This window comes from Marmota monax, unplaced genomic scaffold, assembly GCF_021218885.2.
Source record: "Marmota monax isolate L192 unplaced genomic scaffold, Marmota_monax_Labrador192_F-V1.1 WCK01_AAM20220418_F8-fsc00114, whole genome shotgun sequence".
Lineage (NCBI taxonomy): Eukaryota > Metazoa > Chordata > Mammalia > Rodentia > Sciuridae > Marmota > Marmota monax.
In genome coordinates this window covers 4,654,836-4,676,446 of record NW_026694943.1, presented here as the reverse complement: position 1 = coordinate 4,676,446, position 21,611 = coordinate 4,654,836, and the positions used below count along the sequence as shown (strand labels likewise).

Here is a 21,611-nt window from a genome sequence, read left to right as displayed (position 1 = left end):
GTGACCTGCCGGCGTGGTAGCCACGACACCCCAATTGGAATAAGGAAAGAGCAGAGCCGCCGCCCGCGCCTGCAGGAAAGATACGCAAGCAGTATGAAAAGACAAGGAAAGAAAGGACCACAAGCAATGCAGGTCAACGCAACTTTAGAAGAGGTAACAGCTGCAGCAGATGGAATGTCAGATAAAGAATTCAGGATATACATGCTTCAGATGATCTGGAGTATCAAGGAAGACATTAGACAGCAAAATCAGACAACGAAAGATCACTTCGACAATGAATTACGCAAACAAATCCAGGAAGCAAAGGATCAACTATACAGGGAGATAGAGGTTATAGAAAACAAACAAACAGAAATCCTAGAAATGCAGGAAGCAATAAACCAACTTAAAAACTCAATGGAGAATACTACCAGCAGAGTAGAACACTTAGAAGATAGAACATCAGACAATGAAGACAAAGTATTTCAACTGGAAAAGAACATAGACAGCTCAGCAAGACTGTTAAGAAACCATGAGCAGAACATCCAAGAAATATGGGATAACATTAAGAGACCAAACTTAAGAGTCATTGGGATACAGGAAGGTACAGAGCTCCAAACCAAAGGAATGAGCAGTCTATTCAATGAAATAATATGAAAAAACTTCCCAGACTTGAAGAATGAGACAGAATCCCAAATCCTAGAAACCTACAGGACGCCGAATGTGCAAAATCATAAGAGATCCACACCTAGACACATTAGAATGAAGATGCCCAAAATACAGAATAAGGAGAGAATTTTAAAAGCTACAAGAGAAAGGAAGCAGATTACATTTAGGGGTAAGCCAATCAGGATAACAGCTGATCTTTCAACACAGACTCTGAAAGCTAGAAGATCCTGGAATAACATATTTCAAACACTGAAAGAAAATGGGTCCCAACCAAGAATTGTGTATCCAGCGAAATTAAGCTTCAGGATGGAAGATGAAATTAAAACCTTCCACGATAAACAAAAGTTTAAAGAATTCGCAGCTAGAAAACCATCTCTTCAAAACATCCTCGGCAAAACATTACAGGAAGAGGAAATGGAAAATAACAATGAAAACCAACAGTGGGAGGTAGGACAGTAAAGGGGGGGAAATAATCAAAGAGGAAAACAAACCATGTTTAGTAACAGAAATAAACAAATATGGCTGGAAGAACAACCCATATCTCAATAATAACCCTAAATGTTAATGGCTTAAACTCACCAATTAAGAGACACAGGCTAGTAGAATGGATCACAAAACAAGACCCAACAATATGCTGCCTACAGGAGATGCATTTGATAGGAAAAGACATACATAGGCTGAAGGTGAAAGGTTGGGAAAAATCATATCACTCATATGGACTTCGGAAACAAGCAGGAGTGTCCATACTCATATCAAATAAAATAGATTTCAAGCCCAAGTTAATCAAAAGGGATAACGAGGGACACTACATACTGCTTAAGGGAACCATACACCAACAAGACATAACAATCATAAATATTTATGCCCCAAACAATGGTGCAGCTATGTTCGTCAAACAAACTCCTCTCAAGTTCAAGAGTCTAATAGACCACCATACCATAATCATGGGAGACTTCAACACACCTCTCTCACCACTGGACAGATCTTCCAAACAAAAGTTGAATAAGGAAACTATAGAACCCAATAACACAATTAATAACCTAGACTTAATTGACATATATAGAGTATACCACCCAACATCAAGCAGTTATACTTTTTTCTCAGCAGCACATGGATCCTTCTCAAAAATAGATCATATATTATGTCACAGGGCAACTCTTAGACAATATAAAGGAGTAGAGATAATACCATGCATCTTATCTGATCATAATGGAATGAAACTGAAAATCAACGATAAAAGAAGGAAGGAAAAAGCATACATCACTTGGAGAATGAACAATAGGTTACTGAATGATCAATGGGTTATAGAAGACATCAAGAAGGAAATTAAAAAATTCTTAGATATAAATGAAAACACAGACACAACATATCGGAATCTATGGGACACATTGAAAGCAGTTCTAAGAGGACAATTCATTGCATGGAGTTCATTCCTTAAAAAAAGAAAAAACCAACAAATAAATGATCTCATACTTCATCTCAAAATCTTTGAAAAAGAAGAGCAAAACAACAGCAAAAGAAGTAGAAGGCAAGAAATAATTAAAATCAGAGCTGAAATTAATGAAATCGAAACAAAAGAAACAATTGAAAAAATTGACAAAACTAAAAGTTGGTTCTTTGAAAAAATAAACAAAATCGACAGACCCTTAGCGATGCTAGCGAAGAGAAGAAGAGAGAGAACTCAAATTACTAGCATACGGGATGAAAAAGGCAATATCACAACAGACACTTCAGAAATACAGAAGATAATCAAAAACTATTTTGAATCCTTATACTCCAATAAATTAGAAGATAGTGAAGGCATAGATAAATTTCTTAAGTCATATGATCTGCCCAGATTGAGTCAGGAGGATATAGACAACCTAAACAGACCAATATCAATTGAGGAAATACAAGAAACCATAAAAAGACTACCAACTAAGAAAAGCCCAGGACCGGATGGGTATACAGCAGAATTTTACAAAACCTTTAAAGAAGAACTAATACCAATACTTTTCAAGCTACTTCAGGAAATAGAAAAAGAGGGAGAACTTCCAAATTCATTCTATGAGGCCAACATCACCCTGATACCTAAACCAGACAAAGACACTTCAAAGAAAGAAAACTACAGACCAATATCTCTAATGAACCTAGATGCAAAAATCCTCAATAAAATTCTGGCGAATCGGATACAAAAACATATCAAAAAAATTGTGCACCATGATCAAGTAGGATTCATCCCTGGGATGCAAGGCTGGTTCAATATACGGAAATCAATAAATGTTATTCACCACATCAATAGACTTAAAAATAAGAACCATATGATCATCTCGATAGATGCGGAAAAAGCATTTGACAAAGTACAGCATCCCTTTATGTTCAAAACTCTAGAAAAACTAGGGATAACAGGAACATACCTCAATATTGTAAAAGCAATCTATGCTAAGCCTCAGGCTAGCATCATTCTGAATGGAGAAAAACTGAAGGCATTCCCTCTAAAATCTGGAACAAGACAGGGATGCCCTCTCTCTCCACTTCTGTTCAACATAGTTCTCGAAATACTGGCCAGAGCAATTAGACAGACGAAAGAATTAAAGGCATAAAAATAGGAAAAGAAGAACTTAAATTATCACTATTTGCAGATGATATGATTCTATACTTAGCAGACCCAAAAGGCTCTACAAAGAAACTATTAGAGCTAATAAATGAATTCAGCAAAGTGGCAGGATATAAAATCAACACGCATAAATCAAAGGCATTCCTGTATATCAGCGACAAATCCTCTGAAATGGAAATGAGGACAACCACTCCATTCACAATATCTTCAAAAAAAATAAAATACTTGGGAATCAACCTAACAAAAGAGGTGAAAGACTTATACAATGAAAACTACAGAACCCTAAAGAGAGAAATAGAAGAAGATCTTAGAAGATGGAAAAATATACCCTGTTCATGGATAGGCAGAACTAACATCATCAAAATGGAGATATTACCAAAAGTTCTCTATAGGTTTAATGCAATGCCAATCAAAATCCCAACGGCATTTCTTGTAGAAATAGAGAAAGCAATCATGAAATTCATATGGAAAAATAAAAGACCCAGAATAGCAAAAACAATGCTAAGCAGGAAGTGTGAATCAGGCAGTATAGCGATACCAGACTTCAAACTATACTACAGAGCAATAGTAACAAAAACAGCATGGTACTGGTACCAAAACAGGCGGGTGGACCAATGGTACAGAATAGAGGACACAGAAACCAATCCACAAAACTACAACTATCTTATGTTTGATAAAGGGGCTAAAAGCATGCAATGGAGGAAGGATAGCATCTTCAACAAATGGTGCTGAGAAAACTGGAAATCCATATGCAACAAAATGAAACTGAATCCCTTTCTCTCGCCATGCACAAAAGTGAATTCAAAATGGATCAAGGAGCTTGATATCAAATCAGAGACACGCCGTCTGATAGAAGAAAAAGTTGGCTACGATCTACATACTGTGGGGTCGGGCTCCAAATTCCTCAATGGGACACCCATAGCACAAAAGTTAATAACTAGAATCAACAAATGGGACTTACTCAAACTAAAAAGTTTTTTCTCAGCAAAAGAAACAATAAGAGAGGTAAATAGGGAGCCTACACCCTGGGAACAAATCTTTACTCCTCACACTTCAGATAGAGCCCTAATATCCAGAGTATACAAAGAAGTCAAAAAATTAGACAATAAGAGAACAAACAACCCAATCAACAAATGGGCAAGGACCTGAACAGACACTTCTCAGAGGAGGACATACAGTCAATCAACAAGTACATGAAAAAATGCTCACCATCTCTAGCTGTCAGAGAAATGCAAATCAAAACCACCCTAAGATACCATCTCACTCCAGTAAGATTGGCAGCCATTATGAAGTCAAACAACAACAAGTGCTGGCGAGGATGTGGGGAAAAGGGTACACTTGTACATTGCTGGTGGGACTGCAGATTGGTGCAGCCAATTTGGAAAGGAGTATGGAGATTTCTTGGAAAGCTGGGAATGGAGCCACCATTTGACCCAGCTATTCCCCTTCTTGGTCTATTCCCTAAAGACCTAAAAAGAGCATGCTACAGGGACACTGCTACATCGATGTTCATAGCAGCACAATTCACAATAGCAAGACTGTGGAACCAACCTAGATGCCCTTCAATAGACGAATGGATAAAAAAAATGTGGCATTTATACACAATGGAGTATTACTCTGCATTAAAAAATGACAAAATCATAGAATTTGCAGGGAAATGGATGGCATTAGAGCAGATTATGCTAAGTGAAGCTAGCCAATCCCTAAAAAACAAATGCCAAATGTCTTCTTTGATATAAGGAGAGTAACTAAGATCAGAGTAGGGATGAAGAGCAGGAGAAGAAGATTAACATTTAACAGGGATGAGAGGTGGGAGGGAAAGGGAGAGAGAAGGTAAATTGCACGGTAATGGAAGGAGACCCTCAGGGTTATACAGTGGAGGGGGTAGAGAGAGAGGAGGGGAGGGGAGGGGAGAGGTGGGGAGGGGGGAGGGGGGAGGATGGGAAAGGCAGCGGAGCACAACAGACACTAGTATGGCAATATGTAAATCAATGGATGTGTAACTGATGTGATTCTGCAATCTGTGTATGGGGTGAAGGTGGGAGTTCATAACCCACTTGAATCAAAGTGTGGAATATGATATGTCAAGAAATTTGTAATGTTTTGAACAACCCACAATAAAAATTTAAAAAAAAAAAAGAGTGGAAGCACAGAAGCCCCTCGATGACCACAATAGGCCTGTCTCAGATAACCTTACAGCCTGGGACCCTGTAAACCCTCACGTTTCCAGGTCTCTCTGTGGAGGCTGCAGAGAAGAACTTCCATGATTCCAAACGTGCTTCTCATGTTAACTCTGCTCAACAGCATTCACCATTCACTTCTCCAGCCCTCTAGTTAAAACAGATGCCTGTAGATTGGACAGAGGGCTCAAAAGTAGAGACACTTCCTCCATTTTTTTCTCTCATTTCTCCTCCTGCATGGAAAGAATTTCAGCTGAAACATGAGGCAGAGCCAGTGTGGGAAAGCAAACAAGACAGTACTAGGGACCTGGTGTGCTCTTGTGCAGAGCAAGGACAACCAATAAGCTTTGTTCTTATCCCAGGAAATCTACCCTGAAAGGACCAGACAGGACAACAAGGTACACAGTAACCTGTGAAGCGTGGTCCTGCCCTCCCTCTCCTTCCTCCCATCCCTGGGAAGGACACTTGCTTCCTGGGTGATGAGAACAAGGATTCCCTGATATATCATTTTCCTGTGGTGCTCCAGGATTGAATAAAGATCAACAGAAACATGGTGAATTTCTTTGAAGCACATTAGCTGGTTTCCCTTGTTGTAAATGTAGTTTGAAGAAATGTGTTCTGCATGTTTGAGCTGAGCAAAAATCCCAAAATTGCTCTGTAGAACTTTCAGATGCTCAATAGCAACAAAATGTCATCTATACTTTGACAGATAATATTATATTATTATTTAAATATGTGTCAAAACAATAGCTAAATGTTGCCATGGGAAGAAAAATGTAGACATGGATATGGACATGTGTGTTCATAACTGATTCCAGCTTCAGATGTCCACATTTTTCTGGAATCATGGAATTCCAGATGACTAAGATTTCTACTTGCTGTATACATATAACTTCTGACTAGATGGTGGACATAAAGACAAGAATTGTGTGTGTGTGTGTGTGTGTGTGTGTGTATTATTTATTGCCTTCTAATTTACTTAGAGACAGATTAAAGCAATGAGATAGAATCAAAACTAGAAGAAATCCCAGTAAATAGATACCAACGAGAATATAGCAGAGAAGTAATATGCCCCAAATAGATAATGAAGTTGCTCCAAATAGAGGATGAAGTGACATAATCGTTGAGTGCATTGTTACATTGCAGTCAGTCCTATATTATTCAGGTGTGATTCACCAGTGTTGTGGATCCCACTCCCTCTGCCATCCTATGCACATTTGAGCCATCTCTTTTCATCTTTAGTTCATATTTCCTGAATCCCCCAAATCATATTTACCATTAATCTACATCAAATATAATTAGGAAGCAAAAAAATTATCTGGTCAAGAAGAGACCTCTTCCACTGTCTATTTTGGGACAAAATCCAGTGACACATTTTCACTAACTGAAGTTAGAATGAGGATTGAGCTTAATGACTGGTTAGCTAATCTTGCATGTTGTCTTTTTTAATAAGTCTAGTTTGTCCAGATATATATAATCAGTTGGCCTCATTAGGTATTATTTATAGGCAGAACAATGTACTCCAAATGATAAAAAAATAAAAATCCATTGTCCATGGCCTGGTCTGTAAACACAGAGTTCTCGACTTGAATAGATGAGCTCCAAACATATAAAAATAAGAAATCATAGGCATCTGTCCATCTATTCAGTGGGGACACAAATACCAATTCACAAAGAAATCTGAGCTCTCATTTCAAATGGATGATGGGATCCTACTGGGAGAAGACTTTTCCTTTTCATTACACTTTCTCTATATCCTCCAGGATCAATGTCTTTTGCCTGCCTTCGTAACCTGGAAACCCATGCTTACAGTGGCCAAGATCCTCTATTCCAGTCTTGTTATACCACATATAGTGAGGTCATCTTCAGGAAATTACTTGATTTGGTTTTCCTTTGCTTGCCTGGGAAAGTGGGTGTATAGACACCTACTCCTAGAGATATTAAAAGGACCAAATGAGCTATCTCTATAAAGCACCAAGCACCAGAAAACAATGTATAACTGTTATTACTGTCATTATATTAACCACTTGACTGAACTCACTGACCCCAGGAATGAAAAAATTAGACCATGAAAGACACAGGACTTTCAAGAGTGCTCGTGGGGAAACCCACATGCAGGTGCCCCATAACCTAGCGCTTTATGTATCTCCTTTTTTAGCCTTCAGGTTCTTTGTACTGAAAACCAACATTTCATGTTAATAGAGCCAAATACGTTTGAGAACGGGAGAAACACTTCTGTTCTGGGTGGTTTGTAAATGGAAGAGCAACCGGCATGGGAAAGAATTATTCTGGCGTGCCACCTAGGTGTCGCAGTTCCTTGGGGAGGAACACCGTGAGCCCTGAGCTCCATGCCAGCTAGAAGACTGATGGTTTTGTTTCAAACCTCTATCAAAGTCATAACAATAGCAACCTTAGACCTTTGTAGAATAATCAACTTCAGAACCGGGACCTCAAAGTAGAAAGAAAAATGCAAGAGACCCGTGGAGCTAGTGGAAACAGAAAGGGAGAGAGGACATAGGACAATATATTGAAAATGATGTGGGATCCAAACTCCCAAGATTTGCACTGGTTCTCCTGGTGTTTTAACCCCGAGCCAGATAGAGGATTCATTTGTTTGTTAAAATCTTGTTCTTTTTTTTATTTTATTTTTCTTTTTTCCATTGTCTTTCCCCTTGCTGTCCAAAATCAAACCGTCTGCACCGGGTTGGCAAATAGCTCCAGGCATTCGCTGTCTTCTTGGAAGTGAGAAGCTACAGCAGCCATGCCCCTGGCTCTACTGTGATTCACATGAGGGTTGATTTGCAGTTGCTCAGACTCTTAATAGAGGTATTAGAACCATAACTCTCTTAGATTCATAAGCCAGAGCAGTTTGGGGGGTGGGAGCTTCTACATAGCCTGCAGTCAGCCTTGTTCTTGTAGACAAGGTTCGGAGGGCTTTGCGTGCTTGGGGACAGTTGATCATCTCCAGCCTCTTGGGAAGACCAGCCTAACCAGTTCCACAGCACTTGTGAGGACAGTGACTAAGCCTGGAATTGGTAATATTATTTAACATTTGATTAGTCACCAAAGAAAGTCTTTGCCTAGTAACCCTTCATTTCTTATACAAGGTCTAATCAAAAACTTTCCTGAAATACTTCACCAAAACTGCTAGTTCTACAATTAGGTCATCTCTCTGAGTAAAATATGCCAGTTTGGACCCTAGAGAGGTCAGGTTAAGTGCTGGCCTCTATAGCTGATTGGCAGACAGAGCTAGGTCCACACCCCACACCTCCCTTGCAATGTGGGCACGTTACATAAAAACAAACCTTGCATATTATTAAGTTGACTCAGACTTCTTGGGCTTTTAATCATTTTGAAGGATTGCATGGAATTTACAAATCAAAAGGGATTTTAACATTTTATATCACATGCCTGCTACTGGATTCATGTACTAAAAAATAAATATACAGCTTCTCAAGCTGGCTTTACGCAATGGTGACACCTTTCATTAGAATATAGGCATGGCTTTCCAAGAGGTTCTGAACTGGTTCTAAAATGGAGGAAATGAGAAAGGACTTGGAGGTCAGTAAGTTATTTTCTCTTTAAATTTTAAATTTAAATGATCTGATTATTTGGTAGTCACAATACAAAAAAAAAAAGTCTGCTTGTCCACCTAAACAATTTTTTTCCCCTTAGAAACTGCCATTTGTCACTTTTGAATAATTAAATTCCACAGGAAGATTCCTAACTAATAAGAATGTAAGAGTCATGTCTCTGGTTTTAGGTAGAAACTGATTATATAAAGACTACATTCTGAAGACGTTCTCTGATTTCAGGGTTAAATGCAAACTCACATTTTGTGTCTAATTAACATCATACAACTGGCAAGACAAAAAGGAAGTTGTGAAATTCCAATAAGGAAATGTTTTACTTGCTAACGGCTATGATAAAGCTATTAGAGAAAAAAAAATGATACTTAAAAGATTTTTTTAAGTAGTGTTTTCTATATATAGAATGAAATATTGAACATTGTAGATAAGTTGGTCAACCTCCCTGATAACAAGTAAAGAAATTTCAACTACACAGTACTTGTGGGGTATTTTTTTAATGGTGGTAGTTCATAGATTGTATCCTTCACTTCAACTCAAGAAACACACTCCAGTGCTCCGCAGAGAGCAAGTATATACTAAGCCGCTGGCAATAGTTGCTCAATAATCAAAGAAATTAAATGAAAAGTCATTCCCCAAACTAAGAGTCCAATTATATTTTATATATCCATGGAAGAAGCTGAAATACAGAAAGGGAAACTAATATGATCTCCTATTTTGATGGTAGTTCCATTGACATTTGTATCTACATCCTTCTTGGTAAAGAGCTGGGCTGAGATTTGGTACTGCAGTCCTGAAGAGTATAAAGACATTTTTGTGCTTACATCTTCTTGGTTTTCTTCTTCCTTTTGTTTTATAACAGAGTGGGACAGTTTCATAATATGAGTGATTTCCAAAGATTTCCTTTATGAATTCTGATTTTATCCCCCACTTAAATAAAGCAAGGTGATTAAAAATAAAAGTAGTCTCCCTTATCCATGGCACTGAAGAATCAATGTCTCCCTTATCTGCAAAGATCAAGTTCCTCAACCATAGTTTCTACAAAACTAAGTAAGGCATGAGCTATTTACCAATGATGTAATTAGTCGTTTTGATTCATTTATACGTAGGCCATAACCTACTATCTCAATTCAGGTTCAGGGAATGAATTTTATTTCTGTACATTCATTTTGTCATTAGAACAAAACCTCCCGGTCCACAGCATCTCAAAGCATATGTCCAGTATAGTCACCTGTGATGGCTGTGTGGTTTTACCAGAGAATCAGCAAGTGAGGAATTAGCAATGTCATTTCCTACACAGTTTTATCTCATCACTTATATGACTTTCTTAATCCTTATTTACACCATTTTTGAATTTTTACTTTATTACAAGGTATTTCAATAGAATTCCTTGCAGTGCTCCAAAAATGCCACAGGGCATTTTTTCCTATGGGTTTTAAACATCAACTTAAGCTATTGAAAAGTACGTCATCAGTTTTATTTTTGTTTGTTTATTTGTTTGTTTCTAAAATGCTGTATCATGACTTCACATGTACAAAACACGATAATGTGAGGAAAAAAAAAAAAACTTGTTTAATTTCTTAACTTTGTTTTTCCATCTGAAATATGAGTGTGCCTGTGTCTTTTCCTAATTCTAAGCAACAGTAAACTTAATTTATGAACTTTTTCTCAATTAAAAAAATAACAAATGTGACATTGAATAAAAGAATTTTTACAATTAGCAAGTTCACACTGACAGACACAGGGATGATGATGGATAGTGATAATTTAGAGCTGGGAAACATCTGCTCAAAGTGAGTAGCTTATGGTTTTTACATCAAATTTTAAAAATACCACACTGATTCTGAGACTTTGGTAGGTTTTTTTTTTCTTTCTTCCTTTTTTTTTTTAACCAAAAGCAATGCAATCCACTTCTAGCAGACTTATATTCTTCCTTCTCAGGTTCTATTAAAATTAAGAATATATAAAAATGGCCATATGAGGAAATGAGAAAGGCAAGAGAGCATCAAAGTTTTCAATGGAAAATTCACCAGCATGCACTGTGGAGGGTAAAAAGACTAATTAAATACAATATTCGTCAAAACTGTAAAAGAACATAAGTCAGTTTCCTCCACCACTTCAACCCACTAGTCTAGAACAGTGAAATCCGATCCCTGGAAATACTCAGGATTAGACATGTCACAGATAATAACACAGATATGGAGAAAAATCTGCACAAACTTGCAACAGCCTCAGTAGTGACTTTGTTTTTCCCCTTGTCCTTCAGTCTCATTCTAAACAACGACATGAAGAAGGCATTGGCTGTTATTCAGTAAATTTGGACTGTGGATACTGACCAAATTGCTTGACATTCCACACTCACTCCTACCCTATTTTCAGTCCACATTTTCCCTCTGCAATGACTTTCTGATCATGCATTATCTGGTTTGGCCGTCTCTACTGCCCACTTCAGATAATTGCTCAACTCTCCATTTGGCTTTTGGCTGGGTAGGCTTGACCTAAGAGAATGGATGAAGGAAGAGCCAGAATTTTCCTTTGATCTCTTAGAACTCAGGATTCCATTATATAATCTACCATAAATCCTGGCAGTCAGATTAACATCAACTTCCAAATTTACCAGAGTATGACATTCCTCCTTGATTCATGATGGATTCTGACATTTCTTAATTAATGTGAACTTGGTTCTTCAGTGTATCAGTGATAAGACACTTTTCTTTAGTGTAGTCTCAATAGTTTTGAGGGTTTCCTTGATTAATTTTTCTCTTCTACAATCTGAGCTTCATTATGCCAAATGTTCTAACTGGCTTTTTGCCTCTAAGGTTTAAGCTTACAGATGTTTCCTTGTGGCCACAGCAAATACCACTCCTCTGAGAATTGGTTTGATAAATAAAACTAACAATAAATTTAGAACTAAAGAGCTGGATAAAGAAGTCAAGTGCACCCAATGTTTGTTACACTTTTGTACATCTATAAATTTCTCTAGTGCGCCCAATTCTCAAACATTGATGGTAGTGGATTCTAGCAATATCAACAACAAACCAAAGCCTTAGATCATCCCAAACTCTCCTTCTACATAACAGTATAAATCCCTTTCCCTACTGAACATACTACTATAGCTTCTAATAAGTAGAAATTTGGCACATTGAAATTTCGTTTCTATTCCAAGTGCTGAGGGAGGAGTGAAATGGATAGAATCCAGATGGTGAGAAAGAAGTGAAATGAGGTCCCTGCATAGTCCAAATGTGAATAATTTGTGAACTGCTCTAAATGATTAATACTCATCTACTTTAATACAGCTTATGCAACATGAATGCCACTGTAAACAGACCTTTATTTTTTGACTTTTCGTTTCCTAGAAAACATTTTTCTATGAATCTTTTTTTGTTCCAAACTAGATTTAAAGTACCTGTGTGCTTACTTTGTGCAGGCTGGGTGATCTAGAGGAAAAGACCATCCAACCAGTATGAGTAATGTTCTTCCTGCTGAGTGGTGCAGTATCACCTTCTCTCTGTTCATCTCTGCCCAAATACAAAAGCCAAGTGTTAGCCACTGAGCACTCTCAGGAGTGAAGCATCAGCCCTGGAGATTTATTATAACTGAAATTAGATTATTGAGTGCACTTGGCCTTTTCTATCAACCCCCACCCCAGACTGTTCTTTGCCATTTTTCTTTTCATAATTATTTCCCCTTCCTTTTATATAAGAGAAAAAAGAAAGACAGCAAACCCAACCTTCCCCCTTTCTTCTACCCACAATACCTGGACTCAGCTCCCCATTCCCATAATGCACAGCATTTTGGCAGAGGAAAGACAAATCAGTCTTCCTTTCCAACTAGAACCCTGAGTCTATGGGACAGTGGCACATCTGTCTCTTACTCCCAGACAGATGCCTATCAGTTTGATTGTGTTTATGATGGTATCTCAACTCACTGTTCTAATTGTAGGTAACTGAACACCAGAACCACAGAATTACCAAATGGTGAAATCACAGAGACCATGCAGTTTCCCTAGTCCAACCCCTGTGTCTGTTTTGTGAGCAAAATGAGGCCTCGAAAGTCAAAATTCTCAGTGCCCATTGAAGAGTATCTATTTAATAAGTATATGCAAAAATTGGGATGATCCTATTAATCACAATAAGATTAAAAGAGTAATCTTAGAGAGACTGACAGTAGTAGTACTAGTAGTAGTAGTAGTAGTAGTACAACTACTATAGAGATATGAACTATTTCCTAATGAATCTATTTTTTGTCCAAATAAAATAATTGTCCTATAAAAATATTCTAAGTAGATAGTATTTCACACATATGAAGTGTGGCACTTCACAAAGGTCCATTACTTGGTCTCCAGGGTACCACTAGTATAGTGCTTTGATGGGTGCCCAGCAGTTATCAGTCCCATTTTACAGTTACAGAGACACAGCTCAGAGCCTGCCACTGTTTGCTAAGCACCTCAGTGGCAAAGTAAGACCTTTTGACTCTCACTTCTTTCTCCACTAGTCACTTTTGGAACAAAATCTTCTTTACAACCATAAACAGTCCTGATTCAAAAAAACAAGTCCTAAAAGATTTATTAAATCGTTCAATTTAGGTTGTTCCACTTAAATTAATAGTTCACCTCTCTTGAACTATTCAAATCACCTCCAAATTGATGTTCTCACTTATCACCTGAACACTTCCATCTATACAGTGTTTTCCTAAGGTTGAGACATTATTTCATTATAAGCCTATACCAAAATCTTTAATGCTTACATAATGAAGTCCAAGTCCTCAAAATGACATTGAACTCTCCATTCCTAGATTATCTCCTGCTGCCTCCCTGCACGTGTCCTAACTATATTTCTGTCAAACTGCTAATGATTCCCCAAAGCCTTTGCTTTGCTTATTTTCTGTCCTTTCCTTACATCTTCCTGTGGAAACATTGCCCATAGTTCAAGGTCAGGGTCGTATGTCACTTCCTGCCTGAAATCACCCCTAACCACCCTTTTCCAACTGGAAATAACTTCCTCTCTTCTCTTCACACTCCCCCACAGAGCTCATCACTCTCAAAGCACTTATCACATTCTCCTCTACTGTTACCTGACATTATGATAGAAAGGATATATTATAATTGTTAGCTAATAGTCATAACAGTTCCCAGCTGACCATACCTAGTAGAGAATGTCTAGGGATCAAAGAAATGTCAGGCTCAATCAAACACAATCATGCCCCTGACACCAGTGTGTAGCAGGCTCTTCCCAGGCACCGATGTGCAATCACCAGCACTGTACCCAAGACACTTTTGTTCTGTTAGGAGAGGGTCTCTAGGACAAAGTTTAATGAGCCACAATGGGGCCCTGTAGCAACTACTCATTTCCTAGGCAAAATTAGGGAAAAAATTAAATTGGAATGAATTAAATTATATTTGGCTCTGAATAACCTTAATCCTTAAATATTCTGTAGTAAAACTCAATGCAAGTAGAACTTCTAAAATTCCTTATTGAAATGTGTGTGTGTGTGTGTGTACATGTCTGTGTATGTTTATCCCATAGCTTTAAAGTAAAAGATATTAAAATGACACTTAGCAAGGTCTTAAGCAACATATTTTTTTAAAGAGAGAGAGAGAGAGAATTTTTTAATATTTATTTTTTAGTTTTTGGTGGACACAACATCATTGTTTGTATGTGGTGCTGAGGATCGAACCTGGGCCACAAGCATGGCAGGCGAGTGCCCTACCGCTTGAGCCACATCCCCAGCCCAAAGCAACATATTTAGATCCTGTGTCAACATTTTTAAATAAAATTTCTAAAAGTCTAAGGATGTGGCTCAATAGTTAAGCACCCCTGGATTTAATACCCAGAACCAAAAACTAAATAAATAAAAAGATATTAAAATGAATTATTAAATATGATGCTATCATCTTTATTAGGCCCTTTTTTGCATGGTTTTTAGAAAATAATTCTTGATTTACTCTCTGTCAGATAAATTCAAAATTGCTGCTGGATTTCTTGGTGTCTCCTGAAAGGAAATATCCCAGTGAGACCATTTCTAAGAATAGCAGAAGGAAGATGGGTCTCAGAAATGCAGATCACTTCTCCCATGTTCTTGGGTGGGCAGAATTAATATTGCCAAAATGTCCATACTACCAAAAGCTGTATACAGATTTAATGCAATTCCCATTAAAATTCCAATGATGTTCTTCATAGAAATAGGAAAAAAAAAAAAAGTTTTGAAATCCATGTGGAAAAATAAGAGACCTAGAAGAACCAAAGCAATCCTTAGTGAGAAAAGCAAAGCAGAAAGAATCACAATTCCAGGCTTTAAATATACTATAGACCTATAATAACAACAACAACAACAACAAAAAGCATGGTATTGGCACCAAAACAGGCAAGAACTCCAATGGAACAGAATAGAAGACACAGAGACAAACCCACAGAGATAGTTACCTCATACTAGACAAAGGCACCAAAACTTACATTGAAGAAAAGACAGCCTCTTCAACAAAAAATTCAATCACAAAAAAATCAAATAATCCAACCAATAAATGGGCGAAAAGAACTAAATAGAGTCTTCTCTAAAGAAGAAATGAGCTATCAACAAAAAATATGGAAAAATGTTCAACATCTCTAGCAATTAGAGAAATGCAAATCAAAACCACTCTAAGATTTCATCTCACTCCATTCAGAATGGCAATTATCAAGAATACAAACAACGATAAATGTTGGTGAGAATGTGGGAGAAAGGGTACACTCATACATTGTGGTAGGACTACAAAGTAGTACAACCACTCTGGAAAGTAATACAGAGATTTCTCAGAAACTTGGAATGAAACCACCATTTGATCCAGCTATCCCACTCCTCAGTATATATTCAAAGAACTTAAAAATCAGCATCCTAAAGTGACACAGCCACATATATGTTTATAGCAGCACAATTCACAATTACTAAGCTATGGAGCCAAACTAAGTGCCCTTCAATAGATGAATGGATGAGGAAATTGTGATATATATACACAATGGAGTATTAATCTGCCATGAATAAGAATGACTTTATGAAATTTTCCAGTAAATGGATGGATCTGAAGTCTATCATGCTAAGTGAAATAAGCCAACCCTGAAAAACCAAAGGTCGAATGTTTTCTCTGATATGTGGAAGCTAACCCACAATAAGGGCGGGGGGCATAAAAATTCACTGGATTAGACAAAGAAAAATAAAGAGAAGGGAGTATGGAAAGACAGTAGAATGAATCTGACATAACTTTCCTATGTACATATATGAATACACCACAGTGAATCTCAACATTGTGTATATCCACAAAACCAAGGTCCTAATTAGAACATTGTATATTCCATGCTTATATACTTATATCAAAATGGACTCTATTATAACCTATAACTAAAAAGAATGAAGCAAATAAATAAATAGAATCTAAACTGAATTTGAAAAGAAAAAAGAATTCCCATCACTGGGCTGGGGAGATAGCTCAGTGGTAGCGTGCTTGCCTACCATGCAAGGAGCCCTGGATTCTATCCCCAGAACCACCAGAAGAAGAAAAAAGAAATGCAGATCACCCATTTTCAGAAGAACCTTGTTGGGGAAGGAGCTGCATATTAGGAACTCCGCTGCTCTCCATTTGAGAAGATGGCAGTTTAATGAGATCCAAGGAAAAAGAAACATCAAAAACCCAGTGGCACTCTACTTTGCCAGTGAAGAGCTGGAATCATGACATCAGTTGCTTAACTTCACAAGCTCCCTGGACTGGTCATCTTGTCGTGGTCTGTCTCTTCCCCCTTATGATTGGCAGTAACCACGAAGGTCCTGGACATTATCTCCAAGGCAACAAGAAAGATAGGTGGAAGATTGTGCCCACTTACACCCATTCTTAGCAGGAAAGCACAAAAAAAAAAAAATGTTGATGACAACTTTAATTTCAAGTAGGAGACCAAAGCCAGATTAAGCTCCTGAAAGCTTGGGACAACACCATTCCATGTGTACAGCCAATAAGAGTCTTCAACGACTCTTACAACAGCGAGCCAGGGAAGTTCCTAGGCATTTGTTTTCTCCAAATAAATTAGAGAGCATCCCCCAAGTCTGCAAGGGTCGACCAGGGAGAAGGTCGCCATCTTCCTCCACAACCACCTCCCTCCTGCCCCTGCTCATACGCATGTTTTGTCACGCGCTTGGGGAGCCAGGACTCTCCCAACCCACACTTGCACTGATGCACTCACTGTCAGTGCTTCACATGCACAAAATGACCTGCCTCTCCTACCCAGTTCCCAGCACCACACCCAGGCTATGCTCACTTACCTGGTGACAAAATGTTACATGTAAACTCAGTCATAATTTGTGCATAATTGTATTACTGGCAGTAACAAATTTATATTTGAATAAAGTGAACTTTTCACAATGTTCTTTTACAGTTATTATTACATTGAATTCTCATCAGTAGCCACAAAACTTCTGTTAAATCCAACATCATGATTCCCATTTTACAGACGAAGATAGTAAGCCTTAGAGAGGGCATAACGTCTTCTCTGAGCTCAGCCTGCTTCTCCAAGGCAAAGTTCATATTGAACAGAGACTTGAGAAATGAATACTATTTCAAGTAATAGCTGAGAATATGAACTTTGGGATTAGATGAGTTTATATTCCAGAGCTAGGTTTGCCATTTACAAAGCTTTATAATATGAGACAAATCACTAACTTGCAAAGCCTCAGTTTCCTCATTTGTACATTGAGAATCATGTTACTGTTTATGACCTGGGGTTGGTGTGAGGATGAAACATGATATACTTATAAAAAGTATCATGCAAAATAAGAGCTCCCCAAACAGTAAGTGCTAATGTAATTGCTATTATTACTAACCGTCATGGGCCCTAAATATATGTGGGGTCAGAAGGGAGAGTCTATTTCAGTTCTCTGATACCATATTGAATTAGAAATTTAACATGCTATGCATACATGAACTAAGATTTTGCCCAAAAAAAGCAACATATTTGTTCTTTTTCTTCTTTTTGGGGGGGAGAAGGGGAAGCCTTGTTGTGCTGTACCACTGAACTTCATCCACCCCATCTCTCAAAATATTTCTTATAATGTGAAAATAAATATAAAGAAATTTATAACAAAGTATTGATATCTCAGCAAGATACTCCTTGCTGCCTTTCTTATCGCAAAGGAATGTGACCATCCTGTGGTCCCAAAGGACAGAAATAATGGGAATAAGAGCCAGAAGGACATTGGCAGTTTCTGGGCCTGCTGTTTCAACACTTTGTGCTTAATACAAAAGCACCAGTTCTTTAGTAGGTGGCTTTCTCAGCAGGATGAACTGACCACCCGTTATTTTTCAGGGTAAGTCGCTGGTTATGATCAGATGGATATCAACTGCTAGCAGTCATGGGACTAACCTGGAGTTCGATTCATTTATTCACCAACATTTATTGAGCACCAGGCACTGTACTCGGCTTGGAATTAAAGTTGCTTTCTTGTGTTGTGTTTCTATCACTTGAATACTGCAAGTAGTTTAAAAAGTGGTTTAATCTCATTTTTTCCATTAAATTATACCTGGTGGCTACTCTTAGTCCCCTACATTGCAGATGAAAAACTTGAGTTCAGAGGTGAAATAATCTGCCTGAATTGCACAGGTAGAAATTCATATAACTAAGTCTTGGAATTAGTCATATCATATTTATTTGTATTTGAAACTTCACTAAAGATTTATCTGTTATAGAAAACCTGAGCTGAAAACAATCTGTATAGAATTATTTTTAGGGGCAAATGAATAGTGCAAGCCTCTTCAAACTCTAATAAAACAGCCACAGACTTTCAGAGAGAAAAATTTTATACTCCTTGGAAAGAACCACAAACTCACAGTTGTGCAAGGTTTTGCTGTCCTAGTCCAGGGGGAATGGCCCAGAGGTAACCTATTGGGATGCTGCCCAAAAGGCAAGCACCTTTATCACTATCATCTTCAGCAAGAGCCACCTGTAAAGTATCTTTTAAAATGGCACCTTATTGGACTCTTGGCAGAAGCCTCACAGGTGGTGTTTCTTTCTTAGGGATTAATGACAGAGACCCAGCCCTGGTAGAAGTGGATGGGCAGGACCATAACTCACCCATCATGGATGAAGTGTGGGTGTCTTTTTTTTTCCCTTACCAGCAATGTGATGGTCTTCTCAGAGCTAATCCCTCTTTTTTCCTTGGAGCTATCTACAACCATGGAGCAGAGCTTTTCTCCATTCAGGTCAAACAAAACTTCAACCAATGAGCCTCAGTCCCAGCATTTGTTCTGACCAACTGAGCTAAATGGAAACAGACAAAATACTCAGAGAAGCCCTGCAGACAACCAGGTTAAGAATGTTCAGCAGCTACCTGGTGTCGTGGTTACAGTGCAGGTCGCTTTAGAGTGTTAGGGGAAAGGTAGAGGGCACTAGCTCTGAATGCTAAACTGAATGAGAGACACAGGTCTCACTGAAATAAAAGGTAGTTGTTTGGCTTTGTTCTCATTTTAAGTTTAAGTACAGAACTTTATGCCTTTCCTTGACTGTCACCAGTTATGAAATGAAACAAATATCTCCAAGAGCCTGAAAAAAACATCCTACTAGTAAATATAATCCTTATATTCATATTCAGAAATTTGCTTTTTTTTCCTGCATGCTCTGTCTCTCATACCTACATTATTTTTGTTTCTAATTTTCTTGAAAATCTAACAACTTGTACACTATTGTATCCAACCTGTTAGTAATAATACTATGTCCATGCATCCCAAGTTCTTATAGGCACACTTCATAGAACATTAATAAGACCAGAGCAAATGTTTGCTTTTAATAAATGGGAAGGCATTTTAAAGAATAGAAATGGCTCTGAATCCAAGATCTCAGTTCCTACCCTACTTAATTTTTTTTTTTTTTTTGGTTTTTCCATGCATTCTATGATTTAGTTCAAATATTTCTACCTGGTTCTCTCTCCTAAGTTCACTCTCAACATTAATAAATAAATATATTTTATATGTGTAAAAAATAAATATATATGTATCATATCAAAACCAGATAAGTTTCCCAACAACCTTCTACTTGAAGGTACTCTGTAAGCCTATTAGATCTGACCCATAGTCATTCAAAATCTGGCACTTTGAATAGGAATCAGTACCAATGATCACAATCCTGGATAAAGCCAACTCTTCTATTAAGTAATTATAAAAAAAAATTATTAATCATGTTGGCTTCTATGTACATGTCAAAGAAAACGAAAACTGGTTAGCATCATAACCCAGAATAAAACTTACAACTTAAAACATTTCCTGAAACGTGTAGCATTCCTTTAACCAAAATGAAAGTATCCTGTCCTATCTTTTGTGACCACCACGTCATTATGTGAGCAACAGGCTACATGTGGTGCTGTAGTTAATGTGCACACCACCCTGCTGCAAAAAGTCATTAGTGGTAGTGTTCAGATAGAGAAAACTGGAACCACAGGACTCAAACAAACTTGCCTAAAATCATGGGGCAAAACAAGACACAGAGTCTCAATCTCATCTTGCTACCTCACGCAGCTTTTCAAAAAAAAACTCTGCCTTCAGGAAAACAAATAATGGCTTATTCCGATTGCTTAGTTCAAACTCACATAAGTTATAGCACCAAACAGAGAGTAAGGAAACAGTTAGTGTTCAGGCTAGTCCAAGATCAATCATGAACTTCTAAAATTGCAACACATTTCAGCCATACAGTATCTCATGGCTAGAGCCGGATCCAATAAACATACAGTTATCTGGGGCGGGCAGGGAGCCTGTCAGTGCTGTACAGAGGAGAGGCAGTCGGGTTGCCCTGTGACTCAGCTGAATCTTACTCCCAAAGTGAATTTCCACTACCAAGTTCAGATTAACATGCTAACATCATGCTAAGACTTTCTAGGAACTTTGCAAAATACCCCTGGAGCAGTGAGAGAAAATGGAACAGCGTTTCACAGGAGAGGTAAGCTCTGAGTTATACCCTGCTTGAACACGGTAGCGCATTCTAGCAAAAAGAAAAAAATGATCAATTGAGAAGAAGAAATAGGAGTACCTACTTGAGGAGAAGAAAGTCACTCAGAGACTGTCTTCTTGTGCTAGAGAGGGCAGCAGAAGGGGCCTTAACCTTTGCTGCCCGTCACAGAGCTGCTGAGCAGGGAGCCTGCATTTTCAGTTTTGGTAGAAGCCGTTCTGAGGCTGTTGTGACCATGAAATTAGGAAATGCAGAAACTCAAGAATAAAGAACTAGCACCACCATTTGACTGGGATTGGAAACTCTCCTTCAAATAATAAAGGCGGCAGTGGCCTTCCATCCAGGCCTGATTCTAACTTTCTCAGCACTTCCGTTTTGATAGATGTTTAACATGGGGAAAGTCATGTGTTGATCCACCCAAACTTATTTCTTTTCTTCTCTCTCTCTCTCTCTCTCTCTCTCTCTCTCTCTCTCTCTCTCTCTCTCTCTCTCTTTATGTAATCCAGCCCATTTTCTGTTTACTCATAATAAAACTTGAAGTCTAGACAAATTGGGGGGAAAGAAGTAAATAAAGCTTTCATTCAGCACATTTTGAACAATTTTGTTCATCCAAAATTAACCACAGCTAAAAGCAGGACAGAGGACACAC

The 21,611-nt window shown here is 38.0% G+C and overlaps 1 protein-coding gene across 3 annotated transcripts in view; it reads right to left on the bottom strand.

The window, feature by feature from the left end:
• Nucleotides 1-21,294, bottom strand: part of Esr1 (estrogen receptor 1) — a 388,588-nt gene extending 367,294 nt beyond the window's left edge. The window contains exons 1-2 of one of the 3 annotated variants that reach the window (XM_046427429.2): nt 21,048-21,294; nt 12,430-12,529 (exon numbers count right to left, since the gene is read on the bottom strand). The gene's annotated coding sequence lies outside the window, so the exon portion shown is untranslated. Of the gene's footprint in view, nt 1-12,429; nt 12,530-19,140; nt 19,324-21,047 lie in introns of those variants that run through there. The other 2 variants (XM_046427428.2, XM_058573621.1) reach the window with 2 other exon arrangements.
• Nucleotides 21,295-21,611: the final 317 nt, after the last annotated feature.